Source organism: Miniopterus natalensis, chromosome 2 (assembly GCF_054644295.1).
Source record: "Miniopterus natalensis isolate mMinNat1 chromosome 2, mMinNat1.hap1, whole genome shotgun sequence".
Taxonomy (NCBI): Eukaryota; Metazoa; Chordata; class Mammalia; order Chiroptera; family Miniopteridae; genus Miniopterus; species Miniopterus natalensis.
Genome location: NC_142082.1, coordinates 146,387,574 through 146,396,276, shown reverse-complemented (window position 1 = coordinate 146,396,276; position 8,703 = coordinate 146,387,574).

Genomic DNA, 8,703 nt, shown 5'->3' with positions numbered 1-8,703 from the left:
CTATGGCAGGGCCGGACTGTGTTTCTTGCTACCAAGGCTTCTTGATTCTGGCTGGTTCTCTATTTTTTCCAGGGATTTTGGGAGCTTCCCCAATGCTTCCAACAGCTTTTTTACTTAAGTAGATAAAGTTGATTTCTGTTGCTTGCAACCAAAAATCCCAACTGAAATCCTATTATTCTTTCCTTTGACTGGGTGCACAGCATTGAGATGGTTTATGGTGCCTCTGCCCTAATGCAAAGCTGAAGAGAGTGGCCTTGCTCCTGCCTCAGGAGTGTCCACATCTTGGAGATGAAACACTTGACTGGCTGCAGAAGCTGCCTCTGATGAAAGCAGGAAAGAAAAAAGGAAGGAAGAAAAGTAGACTAGGAAGAGTTGATGTTCTTAAGGCCTACTCTGATTACTTTTAGGGCTTGAGTCCAGAGCAGTACTTTTATTTCCATGTCAACTCTGATGACTTTGAGGCTTAAACACAAGTCTGCTTAAAAATACACCCACCCCCGTGCCAGGAAAGGCCTCCAGGAAATATTCTATTTAGTGCTTAGCACATTTAAATTTCAAAGCATAAATGAATAAAGATGAAAACATAATTATATCAGCAGATGTCCAGCCACAGTAATTAGTAGGCATTCAGGTACCACATTTAATTGTTACAGCCGTAATCTTTATCTGGAGGAATGCTAGAATGTGAGCTTTATTTCCTTCAGACAAAGGGTAGCCAGACAAGGCACCCTTCGGGCAGCCTCCTCAGCCTATTGTTTGTCAGGCAGTACATCTTCCAGAATTTTCCTAAAGAGAGAGAAAGCTTTCCTTGAGAGAGAAAGCACCCCTTACACCACATGAGTTACCCCATCTAGTTTTAAGAGGCATCATGTTGTGGGGGAAACAGCACTGTGTGTCAGGGACTTCCCCTCCAGTAAGACACATAACCTCTCTAGGCCTCCATTTCTGCCCCAACTTCTGTCCCATAAATAGGTTTGCTCATCTTAGCTCTAAGGTCTGCTGTAGCTTTAGTTTTGTTGGTGATCATGTAATACCTTAGCAGTTTCAATTAAGACTGGGGCTCAGAATAGGAGCTAGGAAACAATGAGAAGAAAATGGGGACATGGCAAGAAGAAAAAGGTCTTTGGCATGCCACGCACCAGGACGCAGCTTAGAGGTACAGGAAGTGTGGGAAGAGCAGAGTTAAACCCAAACAGAGAAGGTGAGCAATGCCATCTTCAGTTCCAGGTCTCGCCTACTTCCCATCCTCACCGTGAGGGTTCCCTGGGCTGCATTGCTCAGGTGGAAACATGGGTGGGGTTGGAAATACACCACTTCAGTCCTCCCCCCACACTAAGGAGGCTCCAAGTAAGCCCTAGAAGGACAGGCAGACCAAGGTCGTCTACACCCAGGTTCTTTACTGAAAAGCTGAATGAATTCAAGAGAGGGAATTATTTAAGCTCCCTAACACCCTAGTTTCCTCATCTGTAGTAAGGGTATAATTACACTGCTCTGTAAAGTTGTGAAGATTAAATGTATTTTATTTACTCTGCCTGGTGTTGCGAAGTGAACAATCAGTAATTGGTAACCAGCAGTATTGTCATTGTTCTTGTTATAACGGTTACTATTGTCACCTGACTTGAGGAACCTGGGATGGTTGGGATGGCAATTCTTTAGAACTGTTTTGTGGAGGTAGACCTAGGTCATATGCAGAGATCACACAAAAAGGGCTTTCTAATATTCTATTTTAGTAGTTAATGGAGTGGAGACATGTCCAGAGGGATGAGTAGAGTTTAATTTGTACCCAGGGATTGCATCCTGAAAGAATAATGTGAACTAGTGCTTCAGCTCAGCTCCAAAGACAGGTATGTGCCACTACGTGGTGTCACACAGGTTATGTCTCCTAATGCAGACCTAGGGAAAATGAGTAAGTTCTTTGCAAATGTTGTGTAGGAGGGTTAAGTGGATAGTGTCTGAGAAACACTTGCGGAGGGATTCTGGAGATGTGGCTACCTGAAGTGCAGCCCTCTGCTCCTGAGCAGCTCCAAGCTGTTTAACTCTCCAGATTCAAGCAGCTGCTGGATCCTACTGGTGGGTGGGTATAAGTGACGCCTTGAGTTCTGCTGGGGTCCCGGGGAAAACACTGCAGGGGGCTTCCTCTCCTGTGGCCTAGCCAAGAACTTGGTTGATGCCATTGAGCTTAAGTGCTAGGACACCAGCCAATGAATATAGGTAAGATTTGAGTGTGGATCACTAGGGGAAGGTCAGTGCCAATCTTACATCACTGGAAAGTGCACTGGAACTTCCAAATAAACAAGGAGAAAAAGAAAGATGGAATGAATCGCAATGTATGTAAATAACAATAATTTTAAAGAAGGGAAAGAAAAGAAAATTGTGAGATCAAAAACCAATAAAATTAAAAGGAAAAAATAAAATCAGATATATTAGTTATAATGCTACATGTAAGTGAAAGTTTTAAATAGAAAACCTGTCAGATTGTGTTAAAAACATAACTAAAAAGCCTTTTATGTAATTTATGAGTAACCTACACAAAATAAAGTAATAAATATATTTTATAAAATAAGAGACAGGTGAATTAATAAAATACAAGTCAAACACAACAAAAAGAAAGCAAAAGCTACAATATTAAAATCACTCAAAATGGAATTTAAGGTTAAAGGCACCAAACTGGTTAAAGAAAACATTATATTATAAAGTTTCAGTAGGAAAGGAGTAAGAGAATGGGCTAAAACCAATATCTGAATAGATGACAGACAAGAATTTTTCAAAAATTGATGAAAGACATCAAGCCACTTACTTAAGAATTGCTACGAACTCCAGTCAGAATAAATAGCAAAGCACAGATAGGTACATCCTTTTGAAACTGCTTATAAACAGACAAGAGAGAAGAATTTAGACAGCCAGAGCCATGGTTTGCTGTCTGAATACAGCAGAAAAGTGAGAGAAGCCAGAAAACAAGAGAATGATGCCTTTTAGAAAAGAGAATCACACACACAAATGGGAGAGGAAGGGGAGCAGCGTGTAAAATTTTTCAGGTTGTGGGGGAAAGCAATCATTTTTTCAAATCTTTTTTTTTTAATTTTTCAATTACAGTTGACATACAATATTATGTTAGTTTCATGTATATACCCCAGTGATTAGACGTTATATAACTTACTATGTGATCATCCCAATAAATCTAGTACCCATTTGACACAAACACAGTTATTAGAATATTTTTGAGTATATTCCCTAGGCTATACTTTCCACCCATGACTATTCTGTAGCAGCCAACTTGTACTTCTTAATCCCTTCACTTTTTCCACCCAGTTCCCCAATCCCCCTCCCATCTGGCAACCATCAAAATGTTCTCCATATCTATGAGTCTGTATCTGTTCTGCTTGTTTATTTTGATTTTTAGATTCAATTGTTGATAGATATGTATTGATTGCCATTTTATCTTTTTTTCCTTCTTCTTAAAGAAGACCCTTTAACATTTCATGAAATACTGGTTTGGTGGTTATGAACCTCTTTAGCTTTCTCTTCTTGTCTGGGCTTTCTCTCGTCTGGGAAGCTCTTTTTATGTCCTTCGATTAGTAATTATTTTTATAATACTATAATATGTCAAGATTTCTCACTAGATATATGCTGCTTTCTAGAAATGTACATTAAACATAAGACTGAAAACAAAAGGTAGGAAAGAGATCTACAAACAAACAACAGTGACGGGATGACCGTCGGACAAAGTAAGACTGCAAGGAAAGGAGCATTGGCCATGAGGAGAGACACTCCATAAGGACAAAATATTAATCTACCAGGAATATGTGATGATTCTAAATTGATATGAATCCAATAATGTGGCATGAACGGACCACTCCTCTTCTGATAGAGAACTTGGCTGGACCCCGCTAATTAGAAAATGCTGATGGAACCAAGGTCAAGTTCGGGGTATGGAATCTTACTGCTAGAGGTCTCTGGTCCTCTTTGCCCCTAACATGAGTTATTTTGACATCTGAGCAGTGACTAAAGACTTTTATAGTGTTCATATTTTTAAAGACTATTTCTCACTAGATAGAAACCTTAAGAAGCCCTGGGTACTGACTCACACTAGGTAGCAAGATTGTAAATTGCAACCAGACCCTCTGAATTCTGGTGAAGGATAGGAAGGTTAAGGAGATTACACAAAAAATCCTCCTTGCCTTCAAGCAACTTACACTCTGGGGAAGACCAATCTATAAAAGTAAATAAAATACAAGGGATAGTGTGATAAATGTGATAAGAATGGTAGAAGTAAAAATATACACAGCATGGGATGCTAAGTGTCATAGAGAGGGGCAAATAAAGGCAAAGATAAAATATGAAAAAAAAAATGAATTCACAGTCATCAATTCAAATGCAGGGTGAGAGAAACCAGGGATTTTATTTCACCTCCAGTTCCAGAATTGCCACTGGTTAAATGCAATGATACCATATCTCCATGGGTCTTATTAGGGTACCACACAGCCTTAATCCTTGCATTTAAGTAGAGTCTGAGATCTGTTTTTCAAATTATGATTTAACAAAAGAAGTATATCAAAGATCAAGCTGTAAAAAATGTGGAAGTTCCTGTGAGACCCTCGCTTCATGCAGCTTTCCATAGAAACCGTCTTGCTTGACGGAGGAGTCTGATTTCCACATTCTCTACTGAGCCTTCAGTAAGTGTGCATCTCTTTGGAGGGGATGCAAACACAGAGCTCCCACGGCCTTCAAAGGACTGCCATGCTGAGTCAACTCAACAGAAGAAAAAGAATGCAGTTGAGCCAAGCTGCAGGCTTCCAAATAGCATCTTACAGGCCCCTCCATGTGAAAATTGCATGGCACAAATCTAAAGAAAACATAGGGAGTTGCGAAAATGGCTGGCAGAATAATTATTCTCTTTAATCGTCACAGTGCCTGGCATAAAGTAGGCCCAGCTGACTCCAGCATCCCTCTCTTCCCATCCACCTGAATATTAACCAAGCCCACAGGTCTCAATTTAAGATGTAGCCTTATATTCCCTGCAGAAATGCAGGCCAATTGAAATTCTTTGATAGCAAAAGGTATGTCCAGAATAAGATTGGGACACAAAACTAATTTCTCTTTAGTGTGACTCTTTAATTCTGCATATTATTCCTTATCTGCTTGCCCAGGGAGAACAGAGATTCAGAGTAAGAATCAGAAGAGACTGTCAGTGTTGTTCATTTTATACCTGGGTATCTGTAGAGAAAATGTGGGATTAAATAATTAGCTTAGCTATGCAAACGCAAGCAGGGTATTTTTTAAAATTTTTAATTAAAATTTTTTTTTTATTGAATTTATTGGGTTGACATTGGTTAATAAAATTATGTTGGTTTCAGGTGTACAAGTCTATAATCCATCATCTGTACACTGTATTGCGTGTTCACCACCCCAAGTCAAGTCTCCTTCCATCACCATTTATCGACCCCCACACCCTCTTCTATCTCCCTCCACATCCTTCCCCTCCAGTAATCACCATGCTATTGTCTGTGTCTGAGTTTGTTTGTTTGTTTGTTTGTTTTTGCTTAAAATTATGAATTCTCTGTGTGTGTGTGTGTGTGTGTATGCCAGTCACTAAGTACTGAGGATATGGCTATGAACAGATCGAAGTCTCTGGCCTCAGATTGTTTAACAGACAATAAATAATATTATGATATGTTTTTATGTTGGGGGGTGGTCAGTGGTATAAAGAAAGAATAAAGTAGGGCAGTAGAGATTAGGAATATCAGAGTGATGAAACTACTACTTTCACATAGGTGGTCAGAGAAGGCCCCCGTGACAAGGTGATGTGTGAGCAGAGATATAAAGAAAATGAGGGAATTAGTTGCTAGGATATCTGGAGGAATAGCAGAGGCCCAGGAGTTCAGCAGAAGGCACAGTAAGTGAAAATGAAATGAGTCTGAGCACGCTGGGCATGCTCAGCAAGGCCGCTGTGACCGGCCACAGTGCAATGATAACGGAGAATGCCAAGAGGTGGTGTCATAAACGTATAAGAAGAGGGAAGGTCACAAGAAGTCTTACTGTCCATGATAAGGACTTTTGGCATTTATTTTGAGTGAATGCATTAGAGGAATTTGAATAGAGGAGCGACGTGATATGACTTACATGTTTAAGTTATCACCCAAGTTACTCTGTGGAAAGAGACAAAAGTGGGGCAAGACCTGCAGCTGGGAGACCAGAAATGCAGAAGGTTATTGAAATAACCCAAGCGAGTGGTAATGGTACCTTCAACCAGTGTGGCATGTGCTGTGGCCACCCCACAGAAGTGGGATGCAGCTGCAACGCAAATTTGCTTCAGATGTCAAGACTGATGAAAACACACACACACACACAGCACACACACACCAAGAGGGCATGAAAAGTTTAATTACTCATATAATGAGACTTTTTGAAGAGAACAGGGTAGACCTCCCAAGATGGTCCAAACATGGCTTGAGCAAGCAGGAAAAGGAAACTGGCTTGGGGGTTACATGGTGATTAGGGAGTGGGCTGCACTGAGAGTTCCCACACATGGTTTGAAGCTCTCACTGGTGCCAAAGGAGGGGGCTCCTGGGTTGTTGTTTTTTCCAAAGCAGATTTCCCAGATGTGGGGCACAAGGAAAAGAGGGAGGAGTAAGGCTTAAAAACTGTAAGCACTCGAACATCCCCAAATGCAGTCAGATTCTTTTATATAACAGAAGAGGTGGTAGGAGACGATCAGATTCTGGAGCTAATCTTAACACGGAGGAATAACATTTACACCTGGAGTGAGAGGTGGGGTTAAAGAGAGACTTTGAGGATGGTTTTCTCTCTCATTATATCTTAGCAAATGAAAAAGTTTAAAGACCTAAAAAAATCAATAAGAAAGTCATATTATGTTGACCTAAAAGTACATGAGAAATTTTCTTAAACTTCCTAAATTATAAAACCGGGATTTCATATCATTATTTATCATAGATATATTGAAACATCTGGAGTATAATAAAAAAGTTTTTTACTTACAACTTTTATTTCAAAAGTGACCTTTTATTATTTTATAGCTAATTAAGGAAGCAGCCGTGTTATAATAAAAGTGTCCGACAACAAGAATCTAACATTCTGGGTTTTATTCCAATTTTGCCATAAACTAAGAAGCTGTGTTGTCCTAGGTCCATGGGCTCTCTGAGTTGTATCAGCAAAATGAGACAACAGGATTCAGTAATTCCCGAGATTCTTCCTGCACCGACACTGTCAGTGTTCACAGAGGGTGTGAAAGTTTGAAGAACAACTGAACACTTGTATGAACCCACACAATTATTTGTAGCAAAACCCTTTACCTCCGTCTTGTCAAATATGAGTGAAGTGGTTTTACGGTTAGAGAAATCCAGAAGAAACATGTAGCCTCCAAGTTAAGCAATTTTACCACAATTATTTTAAAATAAGGTTTTTAATGAAACCATTTATGTCTGTTGTGGAAATAAGAAAAATATTAAACAGTATAGAAAATATATAATGAATATTAACAGAACGAACTGTTATGCATTCCTGATCTTTGGGGATCCAGAAAAGATAAAGCCAATAGAACCTATATGTTACTAAAATTTCACTTTCAAACACTTTACATACCTGTGTGTAGGTTACTCTTTTGAAATCAAAGATATTTTTAAAATTTAAAACAAACTATCTACAATCCTTTTGACCCTGGATTATTCATCTTAAATATAAAAAGTATTAGTGACTATAAAACTGTCAAAATTTTGAATGTTAAGCATCCCATCAAAAGAAAATTTTGTATGTACTTAAAAAACATATATAAGTTTAAAAGATGAATGGTAAAAATAACACAAAACTATAATTCACCTCCCCCCCTTTTTTTTTTTTTACAACTAAAGAGGCACTTGCAGAGTTGATGAGAATCTGATACAGAAAACAGTTCTATCTCACAGCCAGCCAGCCGCGTCCCATTGAGAGCGCTCTCTTCAGTGTCCCCTGTGGCTATTTGCTGTACCCAATGGTCTGTTGTATGAGAAGAATCTCAGCCTTTATTTCACTCAGTGCCTGCCAAATTTGGCAATTACCTTGATAATGCAGTTTCCAAGTTGGAGGCATACCATGCCTAGTGTTTCAGTTGTTCGTGGACTTGTCCGTGGAACCACAGACAGCTTTTTGACGGGAAAGAGAGGACTGCTCACCTCTGTATGCTTAGAACACTGCACAGTGCTTGGTGCATGAGAGGATTTTAACAAAGGTTTGCTCTATCAAACCAGTGGGTTTTGTACAAAGTTCAAGCAGTGGTTGGAAACTGAATCATCAAAACAAAATCTAGCCCTTGGTTCTGATGTGGGTTAAGTGATTTAGAAATATTAATTGAGTTGTGGGAGAGCAACTTCAATATTCGCTAATGAAAGAGATTTCTGCCAGAGAAAGAAGACTGGGAAATTTACAGGCCAATCTGAGGACAGAGATGGCATCTGTCTTGTGGAAATAGGTAAGAATGAAAAAGGGTTAGAAGCAGGCTTTTGTGATGACTAGGAGGGAGTTTATCCTTAGGGAAATAGTTTTCATGCAGTTTATGTTTTACTCTTGTTTAATTTTATCTCTCTTAAAATCAGTGTGAAATTTTTCAAAATGCTCAGCTGTGCTGACGGTTAATAAAGTTTTTTTTAAAAATTGGATCACAGTTTAAATAGCAAACAGGCAATGACAATGGAAGTGAGGGAACCCTAGCAA